The 24,968-nt window shown below is 41.2% G+C and overlaps 4 long non-coding RNA genes across 5 annotated transcripts in view; 2 read left to right on the top strand and 2 right to left on the bottom strand.

The window, feature by feature from the left end:
• The first annotated feature begins 650 nt into the window (after nucleotides 1-650).
• Nucleotides 651-6,460, top strand: LOC308475950. 2 transcript variants are annotated; one of them, XR_013985574.1, is made up of 4 exons: nucleotides 651-1,668; nucleotides 2,605-2,702; nucleotides 3,270-3,398; nucleotides 5,607-6,460. It is a non-coding gene; the product is annotated as an uncharacterized lncRNA (long non-coding RNA). The 2 variants fall into 2 exon arrangements; XR_013985575.1 differs by lacking the exon at nucleotides 651-1,668 and adding an exon at nucleotides 2,283-2,487.
• A 1,782-nt stretch (nucleotides 6,461-8,242) lies between these two features.
• LOC308475936 lies at nucleotides 8,243-14,839 on the bottom strand. The gene is made up of 2 exons (XR_013985558.1): nucleotides 13,959-14,839; nucleotides 8,243-9,378 (listed from the first exon to the last, which is right to left on the bottom strand). It is a non-coding gene; the product is annotated as an uncharacterized lncRNA (long non-coding RNA).
• Nucleotides 9,354-23,219, top strand: LOC308475934. The gene is made up of 5 exons (XR_013985556.1): nucleotides 9,354-9,473; nucleotides 10,322-10,451; nucleotides 16,285-16,325; nucleotides 20,476-20,596; nucleotides 23,094-23,219. It is a non-coding gene; the product is annotated as an uncharacterized lncRNA (long non-coding RNA).
• LOC308475882 overlaps nucleotides 22,811-24,968 on the bottom strand; it is a 111,451-nt gene continuing 109,293 nt past the window's right edge. The window contains exons 10-11 of the long non-coding RNA XR_013985475.1: nucleotides 23,061-24,292; nucleotides 22,811-22,951 (exon numbers count right to left, since the gene is read on the bottom strand). This is a non-coding gene — a long non-coding RNA (uncharacterized lncRNA). The remainder of the gene's footprint in view (nucleotides 22,952-23,060; nucleotides 24,293-24,968) is intronic.

Below are 24,968 nucleotides of genomic sequence, written 5' to 3'. Positions count from 1 at the left end.
AGAGGTCTGGACTCAAAGCAGTCAGATCCTGCTAACCCACTGCAGCTTGGCATGGGGAGCTGTAGTTATTTGTACAGGTCATTTCGTGCTGGCTTGTATTTGCATAAGCCCTGATGGCTCCAACTGATTTGGACCTTCTCTGGGTCACCCTGAATGTTGAGATGGGGTTGCCCTGAGATTCAAAGATGTGCTGTGAATTGTATTGATTAAGAGTTTATAGAACAACACTCTAAATCTAGGGAGTGCTGTGAAAACTCTGTATATAGGGTTGCTTCCTATACTAATTTGAAGTCAGGCATTGTGTGCTTTTAAAAATACTTATTCTGTGATAGTGAGGCCTCTGACATTGCTAAGCTAAAGCACTGTGATGCTAGGAAATTTTCATGAAAATCATAGAATTGTAGAGTTGGAAGGGAGGCCTTCATGCTCTTTATTGCAGCTTGTAAAACAGTGGTTGAATTGCCCCCCAAACCTCAGGCTTTTATATACATTATTTACACAATGAGTCCCGTCTGATTGGCTGATTCTGCTTCCCTCCTGGAGCCTGATTGGTCTTTTCCTGCAGGCCAATCAGTTGTTGCATTCTAGAATCCTACTTGCCTATTGTTCTAGGATCCAAGCATAGTACATAACAGTATCCATGACAGATGGCCCTCCAACATCTGTTTAAAAACCTCCAGGGAAGGAGAGTCTACAACCTCCTGAGGGAGACCGTTCCCACTGTCAGAAAGTTTTTCCTGATGTTTAGTCGGAATCTCCTTTCTTGTTATTTGAATCCATTGGTTTGAGTCCAACCCTCCAGAGCAGCAGAAAACAAGCTTGCTCCTTCTTCTATGGGACAGCCCTTGAGATATTTGATTCATATCTCCTCTCAGACTCCTTTTTTTCCAGGCTAAACATACCCAGCTCCTTCAACTCTTCCTCATAAGGCTTGGTTGCCCTCCTCTGCACACATTGCAGCTTGTCAACATCCTTCTTAAATTTCATCACCCAGAACTGGACACAGTATTCCAGGTGTGGTCTGAACAAGGCAGAATAGAGTGGTATTATTACTTCCCTTGATCTAGACACAATATACTTTTGTTGATGCAGACAGTTGGCTGAGATTAAACTGTACAGAAGCCTTAGGAAAGGGGAAGCTATGCAGAGCAGACTACAGATTGGAAAACTGATGTAAGGACATCCCAAGAAGCAAGGTGCAGAGGTGGCAGAAGGCCTTGAGGCAGGAAGCGAAACTTCACACTGCAGCCAATGTCCCAAGAGAAGCGCCCTGTGCCATTTTCGAAGGATCCTTCCTGAAATACTGGCTGCGTGCTATTGCAAATGAAACACCAAGATGATCAAGCACCTTTTGATTTAAAGTACAGCTTGTACAAAAACATAGCAAACAACTGTTGGAAGTGTGGGGAAAGTAATGGAGACATGTGGTGGACATGTAGAAAGATTAGAGAATTTTGGTGCCTTGTTTATGATGAGCTGGAAAAAAACTTTGGGTTAACCTTTCTAAAAAAGCCCGAGGCTTTTCTGCTAATCATTCTCGGCAACGATATTCTGAAAAATTTGAGAGAAATTTTTCTGTATGCCACGGCTGCAGCTCAAACATTGATAGCAATGAACTGGAAAGGCGGAAATGTTTCAGCTATAACAGACTAGCAAATAAGTCAAAAGGTACTAACTGTTGTAAGAATGTATTAGAAGGAATATAAAGAATAACTCAATAATGATAGGTATATTCATTACTAGAATAAGGCTATACACCAGGAAATGATAGGAAGTCCAACTACACCTTCTTCTTTTTCTGGTTTTTTCTTTCTTTAACTCATGTTAATAAAAAGATAAGACAACAAAAGATAGTAAAATATGAATCAGTTTAATTTATAAACAGAATACTACTTGTATATGGTTTTTGCTTACATGGATTATATATATGTTTACTCAAGAAGATGTACAATACATATGTATATGTATGTTATATGAGATATGCTATATGAAATGTGTCATATGATATAAGAGATTTTTAATAAAGCAAAAAATAAAAAAATAAAGTACAGCTTGCTTGTAGGCCCAGAAAACGATCTGCTGGTAAGGTCTCTCAAGTCACGGGACTGAAAAGTTACTCTGCTATGGTTTGGGATTGCCTGTGGCAGCCTTCCTCTTCTCAGCGCTAAATTTGCAACTCTCCAATTCTGTGATTCTATGATTCTTAGCCACAGGACAGAGACAGAGGGGGGACAGTGGCAGGACATCTTGAGTCTTTGCAAGCATGCATATTGAATGTTTTCAAAGCCCTCCATCCTTTGCAAACAGTTGGTTGGAACACCAGTGGAGTTCGGTCCTTTCATCATGGTAAGCAGTGTGATACTTACATAGCCTGCATCCATCCCACTTCTCATACAGTAGAGCATTGAGAACTGATGGCCCTGAGCAAAAAAATCAGCTCCCTGAAGGTTACCATCTGGCTCCGAATTGCCAAGCCAGAGTCAAATGGTGTGTATAAATTTCCTTGTGGCTTTGAGTGGATACAAGAAACAGTGGTGAAAATAACCATTCTGCAAGTTTCTTAATAACATAAAAAATATATCCATTCTCCTCTTTTCTTTGCAGCAAAAAATTTCAGAAACTTAAAGAGGAAAGGAGCTTTAAAATTTGCCTTGAGGAATGGTTTGGGGAGTGTTTTATCTTTAGGCACATTAATACAAAAGGTACGTAATAAGCAAGTTCTCAATTTTTTGCAATACCTGAAAATTCAAGTTTATTATTCAAAATAATATGTTTGTTTTTGTACTGAATAATTGCACCTTTTGAGGTTTTAATGATAACTCTGTTGGAGAACAGCGCCTACTATCCAAAGTATTCAGAGTGGTTTGATTAACAGTGATAAAATACTTTAAATTAAAATTGAGTGGAGAGTTGCTTACTGAGATGACCAATTCTTACAATGGACATCATATATATGTATATTCAATGAGTAAGCTTTTAATAAAAAAACTATAACATATACATTATGCTGTAAGAATATACAGATTGCATAGTAATTCAATTGCTACATGTTTGAATGATGCATTGAGACTTCCTTCCACATCTGATGGGGCTGTGACATCACCTAGCAATATGGAAAATATATTTTATTATATGTTAAAGACATTATAGTTAAAGAGATCCCATTGATACCTATAAATATTTTATGTGAAGCCTTATGTTAGATCTGAACACAGACAGTTATTGGCTAATTCATTAATTATAGGTAGGATTTTATTACTAAATATTAGGAACAAGACCATTTGCCAAGTCCTGAGATCTGGAAATGAAAGAATTGGAAGATGGTGTTGATTTGTAATAGCACAATCCTAACCATGTCTTCTCAGAAGTAAATCCTACTGAGTGGAGCTTCCTCCTAGGTAGGTAAGGCTAGGATTGTAGCCGTAGTTGACCTGTTTTAAATATCTCCGGGGTGGAAATATTAATTTAAACCAGGGTTTGTTAACACAATAGAACCCATTTATACAATACTTGAACAAGACTGTACCATGTTGACCTACTCATCTAGTGATACTGGCTATGGTCTGAGATAAATGCTGAATATTTTTCTCATTTTCTTTCTCAGTTTGGGCTGTAGTGCTTTTTGTTCATTTAGTTTCTCTTGTTTGTACAGTAATGACTACAGTGACGATGTACGTGCATTTGTGTGTATGAATATATCAGAGTGGATGTGCTCATGGGACTTGGGCTTAGTTGTCATGTGAGGTGGTAGATGCATTTTAGAAGTTCGTCCCCCTCCGCTCTTTCCTCAAAGTGCTTCTCCTGTGGGAATTTCAACTCCCAAAGTGATATTTTCCACAGCCCTGTTTTCATGATTTAGCCTCTTTTCTGTAAACAATTTACTGTAATAAAGTGTGAACATCAGGGCTGTGTAGGAAGGTGTTAGTTTTTTGGGTCTAAAATGAGTGGCGTCTCTTCTAATGAGGGGCAGCTGAGTGGTACCATATGTTCCTAAGTTTTGAAATTAGTTGATCCACCCGTTTAAACGACTTGTCATTTTTCTATTTTGTTCATGCTTTCAGTTCCCTGAACTATAAGCTTGATTATTATGGAATGATCTTCGTTCTTTTACCCAGGTCCTTTATTCAAAGCTATTAATGTGATATTCAGCAGGTGCTGACAGACATAAAGACCTCCTTGAAAAGAGCGAAGATCAGAAGCTTGGCTCTCCAGGGGCTTGGCTCATTAGCAATTATCCATGGACTTATACATTATGAGGGAACTCTGGGAACATACAGATCCCTAGCTCAACAAGAAACCTCATTCATCTATCTGTTTGCTAAAAGCCCATTATAAATACCTTTTTCTGCAGCAAAGAGAACTTTAGTAATGGAAAATATAAGTAGCTGATACCTGACTAGTATCCACCAGTAGCACAAATCACAATCTTTCTGTCCTCAGAAAGCCTTTTTTTCTAGATGTGGTGGGGAGACATGTTAGTTTATTCGTAAGACTGTATAAATTGAGAAGGGGGGCTTAATTTTTAACCAAGGGGGGGACATACAGGTGAGGGGACATTAATCAATGCTCCAGGTCTCCTACCCCCTTTCAGTCCAGCAGCAGGCATAGTCAAACCAAGACATGGTTGGGCTATGAATGCAACTCTTACCTGTGTACAATGGGCTTCATTCCAGCTACTAGATTCCTACAGACAGACATACAGTTGTATCTCCATTCTGGCATGAAAGAGACACCATCACTTTTCAAGGACACATTCTGGCAAAAGGAAGGTACAGAGCAAGGCCAGCTAGGGAGAAGCCAAGGTGTGGGGAGGACCAGGGAGAGAAACCTGGAGGGCTCCATTTGGCTCCCATACCTGAGGTTCCTTGCCCCTGCTCAAGACAAAGTCAGGATTAGGGCAGGTGAAGAGGGGAGAGGTCCATGGCACACATGGGTATGAAGTTTAGATTAACTACACTTGGTGTCTGATGCGAGAATGGAGTGAACATGTGCAGAACAGCTGTCCCAATCACATCTAGTTTGGTCCTTAAACAATACAATCTGTAACCCACACTAAGATCTTAGGATGAAGGGCAGGCAGCAAACAAACTGGTTTCTTTTGCTGCCATTTGTAAAGCTAGTAATATTTAGTAATTATTTCTAAGTACGATGTCTCATTGCAGTAGCATTTTCTGCCCCTACTAAAATTTCAAGTAAAAAGCCCTTGTTGCACTTGTGCTTGTGTGTAGGAGCTATACTCAAGGCTGGTTCCTTTCTGGTTTGGAAGTCCTTTCCTTTGTTGCTTTAGCTAATTTCACTCTGATATGTAGCTATATTTAACACATGGAATTTCTGACCTATCAGCAGAAATGCTCTAGTTATGAAGCAAATGAATCTTAATGTGAGCAGCTAAAGAAGCTTTGATTGTTTTTCCTGCTACTAGGCCAAGTCACTTAAGGAGAGGTTTGCAATACGGGGTTACAATTCTCATTAAAATACAAGTTTGTGAAAGATTAAAAGGTATCCTTTACTTTGATCTGCGAAAGGGAAAAGGAAAAGGGTTTATCAGCTTCAAGGGATTTCGGGTTTGCTATGGAAAATTTAACGTAACCATAAATTTGTTTCAGTTGAATATCGTGTTTTAATGTACACGAAATCAGACACAGGAAGTGTTGGGAGCAGAAATTTGGAAAGAAGAAAGCAAAGAAGAAAGGATCAACACTTTAACATAGACGCAAAGGAGTTTTAACCTTCTATAATAATATTCCACAGTGTCTGTGTGGCTGTTTTCTTGGTGCTAGTGAGGGAGATCCTTCAGAGAACCTCCCAGTTTCCACCTGAGAGACAGATTTCCAAATCCTCCTCTCCCATTAGAAACTGCAGACCGGGACTAAGCCATACCATTGCTTTACAGCAGTGCCATGTGAACATCACAGAAGAAGGTAAGAGCCAAGAGGACCAAAAGAGGAAGAGGAATCAGGGATCCAGAGGAAGGAAGCTGGAGCTAGCTGTCAGCCATTCATCTTCAGACCTTATTTGCAACCCTATTTCCAATCACATGCACACCATTTGATATGCATTTTGCAAGTATGTTTTATACCCTGTGTAAAGGACATTGTGGTGCATTTTATATTTAGCTGTCTTTTGGTATTGGAAAGAAGGCAGAAGAAAATCCACATTTCACTGGTGATGGAAATATGATCAACTAGCATTTTGGATTCAAAGATCTGCACTGGGACTTGCAGATCTGATGGTTTATGATGTGCTAAGAACCCAGGAGGGCAGACCTGGCTTGCCCATCTCCTCCACCCATGTTCTGATGATTCACACCATGTTGACCCACTCATCCACATTCAAATAACTGGTCAGCATAGTTTACTCTACATGAGCTGGTGGATGGATTTCTGAAGCAGGGAGCCTTCTGTTCTCCAGGAAGCTCCCTGCACTTTTTACAATTTTGCAAATTCAAATAGCTAAAGCTAAAGCAACAGTATTCCAGTTTCTAAAATGTATAGAAAAGATTCACAAAAAAGTGAAGAAAATAAACATTGGCTTTCAAGAGCAAAAAGATTGTGGTCATGGCTAGCTTTTTCTGTTTTTCAAACCTATTAGGTCAGGTTTATACTGAATTAAAGTTTGCCACTCTGCTCCCAAATCAGTGAGGTGCTAGCTTTTGTGACACATGTGCTAAACTGCAATCATGCACTATTATTAGTTCCCTGCTGAGAGCTAAAGATGAAGTTTGCTAGCATTGCCTTATGTATTATGCAGTTGTACATGGAAGGAAGACCAAAAAGCCATACCTGTTTGAACAGAAAGCCTGGAGCCAGAGGCTTTCTGTGACTAAGATTACAATCTGAAACAGTTCAGGGCTGCTGACAAGGCAGTATGAGGGTACACACTTACTGGGCCTCATGCCAACAGGGGACCCAGACTCTTAGCTTTCATTAAAAAAAGAAGAAGTTTATTGGGAAATTTAAAAGAAAGTTATAAAACAACTCCTGGAGATAACTTTAAAGCTTTAGTTTTTGGCAGGCAGCACTATTGCTTAATCACAGTTGCCAAGGAATTAAAGAAAGGAATGTTGACCAGCAGAAAGAAATAGGGGAAGGTGGATGAAGGAACTTACCGGGGGTATGTTTGTTTAAGCACTTTCCTCTGTGCTGATGTTATTTCATTCATTCTGCTGCCTTTACAGAACATAACACAATTGCCGGGGTGCACGCCACCCCAGTCTCCAAGCAGTGCAAGATTCCAGGGGCGCCAGGCACTTACCCAGGGTCTGTGTTTGTTCTGCTCCCACAGGGTCCAGTTATTTAGTGACAGCAAATCTGTGTATTAGTATTGGGTAGAAGGAATAATAATGCTGCTCCTCTAAGAAAAGGTAGTACCTTTCTAGACCTCAAGGCAGGCTGGGAAATGAAGGCACAGTAATATTCTAGTATCTATTAGCTCTGCCCAGAGCAGGGAGAAACTCCCTCTCTCTTTTGCAACCTAGTTCTGTTTTAGTTCTTGCAAGCCCAGGAAGCGGGGTAAAGTCACTCGTTCTTACAGAACTTCACAAAGAGCTCCTAACCACATTCATTCAGAGCCATATGAGGAAGTACCTCTACATGTGCCTTGTGAACGTCAATAAAATACACGCTTGAGAGGTTTGTGGAGTTTTGTTTATACTCTCCAGATTGAGAGAAGCCTCAGGACGGAATAGTGTTTCCTTTTGGAAATGAAGCAGAGCGGAGACTGTGGTGTCTTTATGATATATGGTTTATTTACACATATATATAACCTGAGCCTGTGATGGAGGGGTTCACAGCATTAACACCCCAAAAGGGTCTTTTTTCTCCCTTAGCCATAGCCTGGAATTCAAGCAGAGAATAAGCATTGCACTCTGATCCTCTGCTAGCTGCTTTTTTCCCAGCTTCTAGCTCACATAACAGCAAATTCTGCCCTCAAACTCAGGTTTTGTCCTTCTTACTGAGGGCCCAACCATTTTCGGTCTGACACAGAGCTCCCTTTCATTTGTTCTCTTAATGGCCCATCACCCAGACAGTTACCTCATCAGGAAAGTAGCCTGGTTTGTTTGGTTTTTAACACTTGCTAGAATTAGAGGGGTCTGGCACCCACAAACTCATAACATTATGTTTTACTCAGAAGTAACATCCTTGAAATAAATGAGGTTTCCTTCCTACTGAGCCAAAACGGTGACTTTGCAGTCCCCTCAGCAATTTTCTATGCCCTTCACAACCACTACTGTTCATTGGTCATCACTGAGCTGTTCTTTATTAGTATACAGTAAACATAAAAAAAAAATATAAAATACAGAATGAATCAACAAATACAACAATAAAATAATTAAACACCTCATAGCTGCAGCAAGTTAAAATTCCTGGAAACCACACTTTAACACATGGGAAACTTTAGTGATGAATGTTGGCGAACCATTTTGTGTGTGTATATGTATTTTGCTGAGAGTTGTGAAACAGCACATATCTGCTGCTTGCTGCTATGTATTTGTATCTTTATTTTCCTCTAAGGTCCTGAAGGCAATGTACACCGTCTTTCCCTTCCCACTTTTATTTTCACAACAGCTCCGTGAAGTAGGCTAGGCTGAGAGTTAGTAGCTGACATGCCAAATTTGTGAAACTGAGCATGCTTAAGAGTGTTTTTTGCTTATAAAGTAGTAGCATGTTGTTGTTTTTACAATGTATGCATGAAGGAAGGCACTGAGAATTAATATGCTGCTGAGATAGGGCAGGGGTAGAATTGGATAGGTGTTTGGACCCTGAAGAGAGCATCTTCCACAGAGGTGTGCATTAACAGAAGCTACATTAGCTATCTGCAATTTGTGTGTGTGTGTAACTTTAAAAGGCTGAAGGTGACCTACCATATCAGCAACGAAGAGATTGATTTGACTCCCTTCTGAGAAGGTGTTGAAAAGTAGCAAATGCTGTAGTTTGGACTGCTCTACAGAGGTCTTGGCTATTATATGAGTCAGAGCAGGTATAAGTGTGTCGTCCTCTACTCCCTCCCCCACCCCACCAAAGTTAAAAGGGAAAATGTGATTTTAGCAGGCAGCATTTATTAATATCACAGAAGCTTCGTAATAAGTACTTGAATAGATGCCAAGCCTGCCATTTTTTGTAAGTAGCAGCAGATGAAATGTTCTTTTGAAGCCATGTTCATATAATATATGCCTAGTCCAAAATGGAATTTAAAGCAAATTTGAAAGGTCCCACTGAGGCAAAATATGGGTAGGAATTTCAATAGGACTGTTAAAAGGACTTCAGTAATATTTGTTAGGTCGTGGTCTCTCTTCTCTTCTCTTCTCTTCTCTTCTCTTCTCTTCTCTTCTCTTCTCTTCTCTTCTCTTTCAAAACATACCCAAAGGAAAAGTGATCCCTGCAGCAGAAGTGAAGTCAGGGTTAAATGACATGCAATAAAGAAAGAGAACATGGACAGTAGAAAGCAACAGACCAGCACAACCTAATACAAAAGTAAGTAAGTAAGAAATGAAGCACCATTTGTTTTCAGAGGAGCAATAGCACTTGGTTTCTTGGTTTGTTTGTTTGTTTGTTTGTTTGTTTGTTTGTTTGTTAGATACCCCACCTTTTCTCCCAAAGGGAGGCAATAGATATCCAAGGTGTGTCTATGTTATAAATGTCTACCTGGCTCCTCCTCATCCCTTGTGTTGTGTTTCATTGCCCTTCTGTTTTACTTCCCTATTGTGAAAAGGGGCGCTGATAAATTTCAAACAGTGTTTTCTTTTTAAAGCTACAACCAGTTTAGAACTACTTCAGTAAGACAGCAAGACAGGGATGCTCACACAAGCCACTAATTTTAGAGGAGATTGTTTCTAGGTGAATTCCTAGCCAAATTTTGGGGCAGGGGAATGATTTGCGGAAAACTACTGTTTTCTAAGCTGAAGGTGAGCTAGGTGTCATAGGTCTGCCCCCCCCCCTCAAGTCATGCAGTGCTGAGTCTGGGACTGCCTAGTGTATGCACATCTACACACAGACTGTGTATGCAAAGGCACATCCCCAGAAAGTCCCTTTGGCTGTTTTCTCATACCTACCCAACTCACCCTCCGTCCCACCTGCTGCACCTGCCTGGAGTTTTGGCACTTGGGATGGGTGGGGAAGAAAGCCTCCCTGCTTACCATAACGTGAGGCCTAGGTTTTGGGAGCTGTGCCTTATCAAGCTGCTTGAAGTGCGAAGCATGTGGCTCAACCAAAGCTGAACTTATCTTCCTTAGCTTCCTGCTCTTCTAATCTCCCCTGCAGATATTATGAATAAAAAGTGGCCTTGGTTCACCCCATTGTCTGCGTCTCTTTTCTTACGTCAGGTTGCAACACAAGTGCTGGTCACTGTAGCCACAAGGGCATCAGCATTACCTTGCCAAAGCCCACCTAATCCGACGTTCATTTCTGAAAGTTTGCAAAGGCTGTTATGCCATTCCATGCACACGAAATGTTGTAAGTAGGCTATTGATTTCTGGTTGAATGGTATGTTGTTCTGAAGAGGATAAATGAGTTTGGCATTCTTACACGTTTGTTCTTTCTCAGAAGAGAAATCATTAATTTAGTGTATGTATGATGCAGTCTCAATATCTCAGGAGCAAGATGACAAATCTGAACCAAATTTGGTACAGAGGCCACTTGTAGCACAAGGAAAAACAGATTAGCTTTTGCTACCAGGAAAGGTAGAAATTGGGGTTTATGGGAGTGTGCGTGAATATCTCTGCAACTAATGCTCTGACATGACATTTCATAAGCAAGGTAGTTATTAGATCCTCAAACACTGGTGCAAATTTCGATGGAAATGACCTGCTACAGCCTTCAGGAACCTGGAGCCCTCCAGATGTTTCAGACTACAGTTCTCATCAGCCTCAGCTTCCATGTCTCAGCTTGCAGCGACTAGAAAGCACCACCATTGCCACATTCCTTGAAAACTGCGACTAGATGCAGGGGCATGTTATGAATTTTGTCAGAAGTTTCAATTACGGTAGTGTATCGACTGCCATCCCTTTCCTGAATAATTATATGAATATAAAGATGGCTATGGGGCAAACATCCTAACACACACACTCCAAAATCCTGGGTAGCCTTACAGACGATTTTATTTGCAGTTTTCAATGAGCACAGAGTATGTCACACTACCTAGCTGCTGCAAAAAGCTATAAACTTACTTACTTACTTGCAAAAAATGAAGAACTGGAGAAGTCCTTGGACCAGCTTATGAAAATGCAATGTAAGTTAGAGTGAACCATGCTTTGGAAAGTTTTGTAAACATGCGGTCTAATCCACATGTCTGTGTTATGATCCAAGTGTGGTCCAGGCAGATACAGAATGCGAGGTTCAAACTGAAATCTTCCCCATCTCTACTCAAAATCTTTACCCCAAAGCACTGGGATTGGAGCCCTGGTAAAGTAATTATCTCTGATAACACGCTGGATCTGTCAGTCATTAAGGCTCCTGGTCCTGGCGTTATTCTTAATTGTAGAGACAGAAGTTTTGCTTTTGCAAAGCTTCTTCTTCTCTCCCTTCTTACCACACCCTGGTCTTTTTCCTTAAGGGGTAAGCTTAAAGGCAGAATATCACTTCTTTGCAGACACTACTCTGCAATTTTTTTTTGGGGGGGGTGTCTGTGTCTGAGTCCTGGAGGTGCTTTGAGGCACTTTAGGGGATCACTGCTTCAAGTTGCCTCATATAGGCCCCATCTCAAAAAAGCCAAAAAATCTCCCAGAGGTACCCTGCTCCAGTTTGGGGTTCATGCAAAGCCATTGCACACCCCTAAAAGATACCATGTTTCTGCTTCTCTATTTAGATATCGCAGCAAATAGACCTCAATTTCTATTCAAAGCCTTCACTAAATCTTATAGTAGGGAGTTCCACTAACTGATTAAGTTGGGAAAATAGAAAGTTGCAATATACTAAGGCAGGTCATTGTTCCATCTAAGTATTGTCTACACGGTGGGCTTATCCAAACCTCCCTTTGCCCACCATTTCCCCCCAGGGAAACCCAATCTTCAGCACTGAATTGGAACAAATGGGAATTGGGTTTTCTGCAGATTGCCATTTGTTCCGATTTAACACTAAAGAGCGGGTTTTCCAGGGTAAAGTGGCAGGGTAAAGGCAAAACCGCTCGGACCCATGCCTAGAAAGCACAGGTCAAGCAGAAAACTGCCCAGAAACATGCCTCCTAGACACAGGACAAGCGGAAGTGTAGACAAGCCGTCTCCAGATTTTAAGACAGGGCCTTTCCAGATTTGTCTGGAGATGCCAGGGATTAAATTTGGGACCTTTTGTATGCAAAGCATGTATTCTACTACTGACCTATGGCTACAATCTCTTGTCATGTGTCAAGCTCTTTTTAACCAGCTTCATCGATTGACCCTAAGCTCTAGTCCATACAATGCCCAGGTAAGCAGGTCTTTCAAAGAATCTCTTGCTAGTGGCAGTCCTCTGTAGCACCAGCTGGTCTCTTAAGCCTCTCTTTCCAAATGTAACTGCAAGATACAGTGCTATTTCATTGACCTCACTGAACTGACACAAATTTCCTATTAGTGAAAGCTTTTAGAAACATACAGAAGAACGAGATGACTGTCAAAATCAGACTTTGGTCTGAAGAGTTTTTTCTGAGAGAATGCCTTTCATCCCATGCACACCTTGTATTTTCCTAGAAATGTTTTTGAGGCTTTTTATTAGTTCATCTTGGGTGAACACTAAACTAGAAGAAAAGTTGGCCTGTGAGTAATGAAAGGTGATGGAATCTGTATGCACTGTGAAATGCATTTTTCCTGGGGTTTATAGAGCAATTGAAGCTCATGTTGTTGCAAATCTGATGCAAGCACAGCACTAAATAAGATCTTCTCTGAAACAGCCTCCTGTGTCAATAGATAAGCACATAAAAGAATGAGAATAAGAATTTTGGAACTGAATGGAAATCCTTTTTCTAAACATGAAAGGTGGGGAAAGGAATATTGTGGCCTCCCTGCCCTATATTGTAACAGGCCAAGTAATGGATTGCCAACAAACCATGATGTTTCTTGTATGCCATGTTCTTGATCAACCATATGTGGCTTCTGGACTGCCTTGAAATTACGAGGTGGAGAGGCCTATACTTCCTGCAACCTATAATGCTCTGTAGGGGGAAAAAACCCCAAAACACACATAATTATTAATCCATATTCCCACCATAGCAAAAAGTAGACGTGAGGAGGGGATTGTGTTTCCTTGAGAATTTGTCCAATTGCAGCCATATTCCCCTGTGAGTGGAAGGAGACACTTTCGAATTTTCCAAGCATGACTGAAATGGCACGCTAGCCACAGAACATACAAGCTGCTTCCTGGAGAATTCACACTATGGGTTCTACCATTGTGGGTCCCATGGGTCTACAATCTAATCAGAGATTCAGACATCTAAAATAGCAGTGCCCACAGTGGTGGTGGTGTTTATAGTTCTCCCAAAATGTCCTTACCTGAATGATTCCATTTCTTTTTACTATCTACCAAAATCTGCTGACAGCAGCAGCTGTCAGTGGAAACTGTGGAGAGTGTTCAAGTTGTTCTCTGTGGAATCTGCACTGTCAGCTCCACTGTCTATCTGACTGAATGAATGTGTAAACCGATGAACCCATTTGTTTCTATGGCACAGGGCAACTTTTCTGGATATGCTGATTTGTGGTACTTAACTAGCCAGCCAAAGTCATTATCCCGACAAAGGAGCTGGTTTGGAAAGCTTCCTCTGATACAGGCTACCCTCACAGATACAGGATTGCAGGCATGGAAGCGGTTCCAGGGTTTCGTCCAGACTGACCCCCCAAATTTAAAACATGGCAATAACCAGGCCTCTCTCCATCTTACTCTACATGCTGCCTTTCAGGAGAAGCATGGAAAAGATGCAGAATGTGGTGTTGGGCACAAACGTTACTTTCCCGAGAACCTCAGATAGCTAGCTAGAGTAAATAGCAAATTTCTCACCTTTGGGGCTATCAAATTATATCTGAAAATTTGTATGAGCAATGCCTGCAGAAATTTCCAAAACCAGAGGGGTGGCTGAATTGATTGGGTCGATTGGGTCAGGGAGCGCTTCATGGTCCTTGCTCTCCTATGATGAACAATCCAGATAAAATATGTACAACAACAAAAACTGCTGAATAAATTATGCGAATTAGATATATTTTACAAATGTGTTCAATTGGCATTTAGACAAGGGACAAAATTTAGCTTTTCTTGATACAGAATTTAGACGGTCTTGGGGGAAGAATTTTATTTCTATTTGTTTTAGCATAGCCTACAAAGCTTGATGAATGGTTCCTGAAAAGATTCCAGTTTGCAAATGCATTTATAGCGTTTTGTATGACTCCTTTTAAATAGGTTTCCAGCTAATAAAGTCTTAGTGCTGCTATCACTACACTTTGGAGATGAAAATGCTGGAAAGGAAATGAAGAGTTGGGTAAATTATTAAAGACAACCTTAAAATCCATTGTCTTTCACACATGGTAAAGTGTGCCTGGATACAGCATCTAAGATTTTGCATATCAAATCCTTTAAATAACAAGATGCTGCTAGAGGAAGTGCAAATCTTTACAGCTCAAGATTTTTTTGCTGTAAATTTGTCAAATTCCAAAGCATCATCATAAATATAATTGAACAGGAACGACAGTCTGTGTTTCTATTTATTTTTTACATTTAGCACATCAAGCTGTTTTAACTTAAACAATAGAGGCAGGACTGTATAGTTTAAAGCAGACTCTTAAAGAAATGCAGTGACTTTCTCTTGCTGGATTGCGTGGACCCCTCCTTCATGTTTTTTCTGCATTTTCAATGTATTTTCAATTTGCTTCCTTATCTTCTGACAGTTTTTCTGTGATATATTATGTAACCTCATCCATAGATAGATAGATAGATAGATAGAGATAGATAATAGATAGATAGATAGATAGATAGATAGATAGATAGATAGATGATAGATGATAGATGATAGATGATAGATGATAGATGATAGATAGAAGATAGATAGATGATAGATGATAGAGATAGATAGATGATAGATAGATATAGATATAGATATAGATATAGATGATATAGATATAGATAGATCCATATTTGCATGAGGTTACATAATGTCAGACACTAGTTCTGTACTGCCAACAAAGGCACACGGAAATTCTTTCTATTTCATGCTGGAGCTCTTACTTTGTGCAACTCAAAAGAAAAAGGAGTGATATTTTCATCTACTGCAGCTCTTTAGGAATGCTAGACACAATGTTTTTAAAGCCATAGGACCAATGTAGAAGTATTGCTGGCACACATAGTATTGTTATGCGTTTGTGGGTGCCAGGCATGTAATCCTTGTTCCCAGCAAGTGTTAAGAGCTAATTAAGCCAGACTAGCTTCCAATGTTCAGGTAATCACTTGGGTGATAGGTCATTAAGAGAACAAATGAAAGGGAGCTCTGTGCCAGAGGACAAATGGGTGGGGCCCCTTTTCCATCTCTTAGTTCATTTTCTCTTTCATGCAAAAAGTCCAAAATGAATTTCCAGTCCTTAATAAACACAAAGCAAGGAACATTTCAATCAAACAGTTCGCCTTATCAAAGCTTGTTTAACTGGCCCCAAGTTTTGTGGCACTTTTTTCAGCATGCGGGAAAGTTAATCTGGTCCACCTCCAAGAATTCAGACTGTAGACTGTTTTTTGGATGTCCAGATTGTTAATGGAGATTGCAGTTTGCTCCACAATGTCCTGGCAGGCCTTGATGTCTCTAGAGGCCTGCCTCCTAGTGTAGCGAAAGAACCAACATGGGCTACTCCCAAGCCTACTGTGGATTCAGTGATTCTTCCTTCCCCCCTGAGTTCCATGGTTATATTTATTCCCCATAAACAGATCCCTAAATCCATAACTGCTGATATCAGTATTTCCAGAATGCTACAATTTTAAAGGTATCCTGAATGTATAAAGTGTGGTGGTAACAAGCATAATTGCAAATACACAAATTGTTTGGTACAGATCGGTTCGCCTTGTGTAATATTTGAAATGGCCTTTAGCTATTTGAATCTAATCCTAGTTGTGACCTATTTCTTCTAGCACTGAATAAGCTTTCAATATGTTAATGATCACACCAGTGCCCTATCCTGTTTTGTCCTTTAATTTGCTCTCTTCTGCTGCTTTTCCTTTCTTCATCATTACCTCCTCTAGCCTTTTGATGGCCCATCTTTCTTCCCTCCCCTTCTTTTCCTTTCTTTTCCTTTCCCACCCCATGTCTTATCCTCTCCCCTCTAATCTCCCTTCTCATTCTCTCCTTTAGATATTTCCAAGTAGTATCAGTGCTCACCCTTTAAGCACAATGTAAGTACCACATTAAAAGTCTATTACTGGTAATGGAGTTAATGTAAAAGTGCAGATTACCTATAATTAATGGCAAAGTAATTCCATGTCTGATCCGATGTAATGAAACACTATTTTAATTTAAATATATTGGACATCCACTAAGCCATCAAACGAGATGCTGTGTCTCAAGTCACTTAGAAACATATTCAGTCAGTATGAAGTCTTCAGATCTTTGGCCGAGATCACCTTTGAAACTTGGCAGTAACTGCAGGACACTCTTGTATCTTGGCTGCCCACTGACCCTCAGGTGCGTAAAGGCTATGGCAGATTGTAACTTAGATTTATTTCAGCTATTGTGATAGAAATCCTGGAAGCTATCACTGCAGCAGGCAATTTTATTTTCATTCTTGAGTTACGAGTCCGAGAGGGGATCAAGGCATAATTATGCTAGACACACAGAATATCAATCTGTACTGTAGTATACATGCCTGAGTTGATGCTTTCACCCCAAAGCATAAATTATGAGTACTGGGAATGTATCTAAGTTGTGTGGTCCACATGACCTCTGCATGCGAACACCTTCTGGGTGTTCCAAAAGAAAAATATCAAAAAATCACCGCAGCTTATCTCCTTCTGGTCAGCTTTCTCTCAACCAACCTGACTGTCCCAGGATGGCTCCCTTTCTCTCTTGATCTTTCATTTCAGATCCCAGACATAAAAAAAGGTGAAAGGAATGTAGAATTTCTGCTGCTACTGGGATACCAGACAGCCATATCAGGAGGCTGGCAGAGACGTGCTTCAGGCAGAGAGGTCAAGAAAGCTCTTGCAGTCAAAATCTGGCATCCTATCCTCTAAATATTTCTTATTTTCACAATAATTCCTTTTGGAACATTTGCTTTTTAATGGATATTCTCAGTTGCGCATCAAGGCTGCAGCACACGCCCCCCCCCCCAAGAATAATAAAAACGCATTGACACAGTATTTTAGTTTAAAGGTTGATGGGCAACATTTAGGCCACAACTTTATTGATTACAGAAATGTGACTGGTATTGGCTTAGACATTGGCAAAAACTATATCCGACTCCAGCCCACCATGCAGGAAGTCTGTAAGGGTAAACAACCAAAAGAGGGAGCTCCGTCGATGGCCCCAGCCCCCCAAGTGGACTTCGGATGAAATCCAGACCTACGGATTCCTTTAACGGAATACCCTTGTACCTGGAGGGGCAGGTGATGGCCGCACCTCCCCTCCCCCACACCTCACAAAGCCAATGTCTAACCGCCAAACCTTACAAAGTTGTGACGATTGCTAAGAGGTAGGCGAAAACCAAATGACCAGTGCCAGTCTGCCAAATGGAAAAAATTCCTACCCGGACCCTGTTCCAAAACAGGCGACCAACAGAAGTCCAGAGCAGACACCTAAAAACGAGGGCGGGTGGGCGGGTGTTTGGCGGCGCGAAGCCAGGTGAAAGCCCCAACGATGCGCCACCATCTTTTAAATGCCCCCACAATCACACCACCACTCTCTGATTGGCCAATCGGCTGTGCTGTGACCATGGGGCCATCACCTGGCTCGGGCTCATCCCCCACCACCACCCCACGGATAGGAATGGGGCGCAACGCGGACCCTCAATTAGGAGGATCCGATTAAGTACAGTGGTACCTCGGGTTAAGCACTTAATTCGTTCCGGAGGTCTGTTCTTAACCTGAAACTGTTCTTAACCTGAAGCACCACTTTAGCTAATGGGGCCTCCTGCTGCCGCCACGCTGCGGGAGCACGATTTCTGTTCTCATCCTGAAGCAAAGTTCTTAACCTGAAGCACTGTTTCTGGGTTAGCGGAGTCTGTAACCTGAAGCGTTTGTAACCTGAAGTGTATGTAACCTGAAGCACTATTTCTGGGTTAGCGGAGTCTGTAACCTGAAGCGTATGTAACCTGAAGCGTATATAACCTGAGGTACCACTGTACTTATATAAATATAGGATTATTATTATTATTATTATTATTATTATTATTATTATTATTCTGTGCCCCGTTGGCTCGGCACCCTGTGGGGGGAACCACCCACACTACCCTAAATCCAGCAGTAAGCTTGGTACATGGCTATCTGGGATTGCCGTATCTTTGGATGCCGGCATTCTCTAAGAGAACTTCCACAATTTGCTGACATGTTGCCTACTATTCTTTAACAATGGTAGTAATTGGGGTTGTGCACCAAAAACAAGGGACGCGGGTGGTGCTGTGGTCTAAACCACAGACCCTTGGGCTTGCCGATCAGAAGGTTGGCGGTTCGAATCCCCGCGACGGGGTGAGCTCCTGTTGCTAGGTCCCTGCTCCTGCCAACCTAGCAGTTCGAAAGCACATCAAAGTGCAAGTAGATAAATAGGTACCGCTCCGGCGGGAAGGTAAACGGCGTTTCCGTGTGCTGCTCTGGTTCGCCAGAAGCGGCTTAGTCATGCTGGCCACATGACCCGGAAGCTGTATGCCAGCTCCCTCGGCCAATAAAGCGAGATGAGTGCCACAACCTCAGAGTCGTTCACGACTGGACCTAATGGTCAGGGGTCCCTTTACCTTTACCTTACCAAAAACAAAGATCAATTCAGATCTCACTTTGGGGCTCCAGAAACCAGTCCCTTTTGGACTGGACTGCTGTAGGCACAACCTAGACACCTTACTTTTTGCTGGAACAAGAATTGTAGCCCTTTCTGAGTAGATGAAGCTGGCCTGCCAAATAGGTGCAAGTCTTTTGTTTGTTTGTGAGGTATTTTATTTGTAAATTTAATCACAAAAATAATTGCATATGCAAATTAAAATGGTATGAAATGCTGCAAACAGAGACCTCTGATACTAACCATTGCTAATGTGAAATAATATAAGAAACATGGTTTATCACATGTAAATACATAAGGCAATAAAATTAAAAGAGCTGCAAAACAAAACCATAGCTTTAAAACAGATTTAGCTTTCAAAATATTATATACAGTAGCCATGATCTCTGAAAAATCAAAATCTGACTGAAATAACTTCCAAACATTAAGAAATATAATATTTTTTGGAAGCACCAGGATGTTTTTGTGGGGTTTGTTTGTTTTTTACAATATTCAATAAAGGAGATCTTGGTTGTTATACATTCATTCTGTCTTCATCTATTTTTCCTTGTTCTAATGTACTGTGTTAATTTAGTTATCAATGCAAATTCCCAGTTCCCCTGCTCCCTATGCTCTTCTTTATCATTGGTATCATTTGCAATCCCATTTTTCTACCCACAGAAGGGTTTCATTTGACTTCAGTGTCCCTGCTATGTATCAAAATCTGATTGGCCATGTGGTGCTCTGATGTCACCACATCCCCTGCAGGATCCCTGGATGGCAGGAACCAACTGGAGGAGAATAAGGGCTCTGGAAACAAAGAACAGTGTTGGAGCTGCACCAGGGAAGGAATACATGACAGTGTTGCTGAAGTCAAATAAAACCATTCATCTGCCTTCAGTTTTAATTGGTGCCTAGGAAGGGAAACACAAACCCATGATGCTGAAACAATTGTCCTGCATCAGCAAGATTTTCCATTTTGCCACATTGCATCACTATGGTTTCACTGCATCACAGTAGCAACTGGCTGGGAGCATCCATTGGATTATACCCCTCATGAATATTTTTTATCCTTTTTTAGGTAAAAGTAAAGGAAACCCTGACCACTAGGTCCAGTCGTGACCGACTCTGGGGTTGCGGCACTCATCTCGCTTTACTGGCTGAGGGAGCCGGCGTACAGCTTCCGGGTCATGTGGCCAGCATGACTAAGCCGCTTCTGGCGAACCAGAGCAGCGCATGGAAACGCCGTTTACCTTCCCGCCAGAGCGTGAACTTGTGCTGGCGTGCTTTTGAACTGCTAGGCTGGCAGGAGCAGGGACCGAGCAACGGGAGCTCACCCCATCACGGGGATTCAAACCGCCGACCTTCTGATCAGCAAGTCCTAGGCTCTGTGGTTTAATCCACAGCGCCACCCGCGTCCCTAATCCTTTTTTAGGACCCTCCCCCAAATTGCTGAAAAGAAGGGAAGTTTGCCAAACTTTCCAAACCTGCTCTTTTGGGGTGGGGTGGGGGTGGGTGGTGGTAGTTCAGCTCTATTTATAATGCTAGTAATTCATTGTGTAAAGCTAGTATGGTTTTTCTCAGGTGATGCTGAGGGAAATAACCTGTCAAGAAGTTCGTCTCCTTAAATGGACACTCCTAAACAGCGTCCATGAAATCTCGTTCACATTTTGAGCTGCGGGGAACTTCAGAAATTTAAATCAGGGTATGTACTTGTTTTGATATTGCATTAGCCTTTACTACCTTGCTCTTCCTATATTTTAGGCTAGTTAGTGACAGCAGAAGAATCACATTTCTCAACAGTTACAAACAGCAAAGATTTGCATTCTTGGACATGCAATAACAAATCTGAGCATGTGACCTGTGTAGGCACAAAGAAGCTAAATCTGTCCTACACTTAAATTCTTTCCTCATCGTATTCTTCCTCTTTTCTCCCCCAGATTAAATTCTTGAGTTCTTGTTAACTGCACTAGGCTATAAATTATTAATATTAGAATTAATAGAGATCTGTTGCCAAGGGAGGAACAGAATAAAATGGTTTATATTGCACTCATTTGCACTTAGAAATTTCTCTTCTACCCTCATTCTATTTTTAGTCGGCCCTCTTGAATATGCCACCTACTCATGTTGTCAGTGGCTTGATATTATCCCACCCCACCCTTCCCATGTGAAGATACTACCATGGTAATAAATTTCCCAGAAACTTTCATGTTTTTCTAACTATTATACCCAATAAGTATGCATTACATGCTATTAGCCTTACCAAGGTATTCTAATCGAACTGTTCTATACCACGTTCACATTAATATGCAAATGAGTCAGGGAATACGAAATTAAATGGAAATGAAAGTTGGAAGTTAATTGACATTTTTGTCACAAAAGCACCGAGAAACACTTTTTTTTTATGGTTTAATGGCAAAGAGCTAATGTGTCATCCAAGGGAGGATTCCATCAATCTAAGCTAAGGCGATTTTGCCGAGATGCAGTGGAGAGAACTGCTTGGTATGCTATTGCCAGCTCTCCCCCAATGCAGGTGGTCCCATCACTGTAAACCTGCATTAAATTGCTGCCATCCATTATACACACTAGCTGCCTGGATTGCTGCCTAGCGCAGGCTTGCATAGGCCATCTATTCCTGTCAGAAATATGATATGTCAATGACAAAAGCTTAATTACACCATTAATTAATAGGACAATTTTCAAACTGCCTTGCAATGCAGTTTGACACTCATTAGTGCAATTTCTGAATAATTTCTCCCAGGGTGTGCTACTCCACAAAGTACATCTTAAAGGAAATGCAGAACTTCAGAATTATTTTTTTTTAATAAATCAAGCAAAGCATACATTGCCTTGAATTACCTGTACTTTTTTTTCTTTAGACAACAGCAGCACTGCAACAACATTGCAAAAACGTTTACATATGCTTCATCTATGTCTATATCTGCATGCTATCATATAAATAACGACATAGTGTGTTGACAGAATTTTGCAAGGACTTGGAAATTGATTCAGTAATTATGAAGAGAAAAGAGGTTTGGATTGACATCCAGGGCTTCTGGGATAAAAATTCATTTTTGGATGTTCAATAAGAACCCCCCAAATTTTGGGTTTCATGAATTTCAGAATTTGTATAATAGGTTGTTGTTGTTTTTAAGTTACAACATTATAATTGAAATTTGTGATTCTTAAAAAAAAAATAAATCCTAGGTGTGCCATAGTATCATATAACTGTAGAGGTGGAAGGGATCCTTAGGGTCATCTAGTCCAGCCCCCTGCAATGCAGGAATCTCAACTAAAGCATCCATGACAGATGGCCACCCAACCTCTGCTTGAAAACCACCAAAGAAGGAGAATCTATTACCTTCTGAAGGAGTCAGTTCGACTGTTGAACTGCTCTTTACTGTCAGAAAGTCCTTCTCGATGTTTAGTAGGAATCTCCTTGCTTTTAACTTGAATCCTTTGGTTTGGGTCCTACCCTCCAGAGCAAGAGAAAACAAGCTTCCTCCATCTTCCATGTGACAGCCCTTTATATATTTAAAGAGGGTATGATATCTCCTCTCTGTCTCCTCTCATCCCCAGCTCCCTTAACCATTCCTCATAAGGCTTGGTTTCCACGCCCTTTTATCATATTGGTTGCCCAATATCACATTGGTTGCCAAAGTCAGAGGACAATGTTCACACTCAGCTGATCATTTTTGGACTCAGTAAGTCAACATGCCAATCGGAAGGTCGGCAATTAAAATCCCCGCGACGGGGTGAGCTCCCGTTGCTCGGTCCCTGCTCCTGCCAACCTAGCAGTTCGAAAGCACATCAAAGTGCAAGTAGATAAATAGGTACCGCTCCAGCGGGAAGGTAAACGACGTTTCCGTGCGCTGCTCTAGTTCGCCAAAAGCTGCTTAAGTCATGCTGGCCACATGACCCGGAAGCTGTCTGCAGACAAACGCCAACTCCCTCAGCCAGTAAAGAGAGATCAGCGCTGCAACCCCAGAGTCGTCTGCGACTGGACTTAATGGTCAGGGCTCCCTTTACCTTTAAGTCAATACCATCAAGCCTCATTCTCCTGCAACCAAACAAACAAGGCAGGAAGTCTTAAGTTAACTGTAGTTTGCTGAAAACAAATCAGGAAACTGTGGTTAATAGCTCCCAAACAAGGTAAGATTTAAACTTACTTTATGCTATGGTTTTCTATCTTGTCTCTTCAGGAAGCCATTGAACCCATTTTTGCTGTTCAGATGTAATGGAAACTATAGTTATCTGAAGCCTTCCTTGTATTAAGTGTGACTTGTTTCCTGTCTTGTGCGAAGGGAAGAACAAAGGTGTGGTATGCAAGTACCTAAGGCTTATTTTATATTTCTGCTTATAAGCTCAGATATGATAGTCCAAACATGGCCATATGCCCTAGAGAATTTTGATAAAGAATATGTGTAACCCTGCTCCATCTACTTAGGCTCCCTTTTCAGCCCCTTTATAAACTCTCACTAGTCCTCTGTTTTGCTGTTTATGCCCCGCAGTAACTAGGCATTCCTAATTGCATGAGCTGAGTGTCCAAAAAGACAACAGCAACAACAACAACTTTGCTAAAGTATGATGGATAGGCTGAAGACACGTTTTGGCACTGGGTTCATCTCTGTCTTCTGAATTGGTAATACAGCAGAAATTGTTTACAGCTGAAATTGCACAATATGACTACTACCAAACACAAATTTAAAGAAGATTCTTGTTGGCATCAGACCAAAGGTTAATCTTGCCCACCATTCTTGGTTTCTTTGCTTTTGTTTGTTTTCAGTGGTGGTCAGCTGGCTTCTTCTGGAGAGCTTATTCACAGGCATGAAAAGAACCACCCTCCATTTTTATTTGCCCACAAATAAAAGGGCCAATGTTTGAGGCACACATGGGTGGAGCCAGAGGCAAAAATAGGAGGGGGAGCAGGTGCAATTTTTACCTTTGTATAGTGGAAGCTTCTGAACAAATTAACACAACCCTCTCTGCCCATCATCCAGACAAGCTAGAGGCATGATCACTTCTCAAGGACACAGTCCTGCCACGCAGAAACACTTAGGGTATGAAAGAGGGCCAGTGAGCTATATGGCCTGGAGAGTATTCCAAGGGCCAGGTGAGAAGCCTGGAGGGCCACACCTGGTCACTGGACCTGAAATTTGCCACCCTTCCTGTTGATAAGAGGCTCTATTCAGCTGTCATGGCTAATTCATAAACTCCACAAGTTCCTCTCTTCTTTTGAAATAGTGACCAAAGTGAGCTGTCATCACCATACCTTGCAATAGGGAATTTACTACATGAATGATTCATTGTATGAAGAGGAATATCCTTTTGTTAGCTGTAGGGATGGAGAGATCAGTCTGTTTCTGATCCGTGTCAGTTTTCCGTGCATTCATTCATAAATCTGTGAAAACAGGACAGATCGGGGTTTTTTAAAATAAAAAACAACACTAAAATGTGCATTGTTTTTATATGCATTTTCTACAAATTTTTTTTTTTTACACTAAGGTACAGATTTATTTGCATGATATTTTATACTAAAGTATACATTTTAAATATGAATTTTGGGGCATGTTCTAATCTGTGTGTCCAGGAGGTATGAATTAGGTAGGTTCAGCTAAAAATGCAGACTGAACAAAATCCTAGTCTGCTTTGAGCCTACTAGCAATGCAGTAACCCCACATTCTAGTAGTGAATAGAATTTGTTTCTTCACACAGATGTCATACGTTCTTGTTTACCATTTTAGCTAGACACTTAACCCTAGATGCACATTACTCATGTGTAGGGCAAATGTATATTGAATTGGGAAGAGGGCAGAGCTTTTAGCCCCTTGCCAAACATAGTGTCTGCTTCTTGCAACAGTCAAGTATTGTGCATGCTTTTGTGTAAAGCAACAACAACAATGTGTGAGATTCTGCAGAAAACTCCACACAAGGCATGGTTCTTGAAAGAAGCAGAGAAGATGTCAGGGAGGGGTTAAAAGCACAATTTTACTTCTGACTCAGCATGCTATGCTCTACATGTGAGTAACCCGTGCGTAGACCTATTGTTTTGTGGCTCACATGTGTACCACACATTT

Source organism: Podarcis pityusensis (genome assembly GCF_964106645.2).
Source record: "Podarcis pityusensis genome assembly, chromosome: 4".
Lineage (NCBI taxonomy): Eukaryota > Metazoa > Chordata > Lepidosauria > Squamata > Lacertidae > Podarcis > Podarcis pityusensis.
This window is presented reverse-complemented; position numbering and strand designations above follow the sequence as displayed.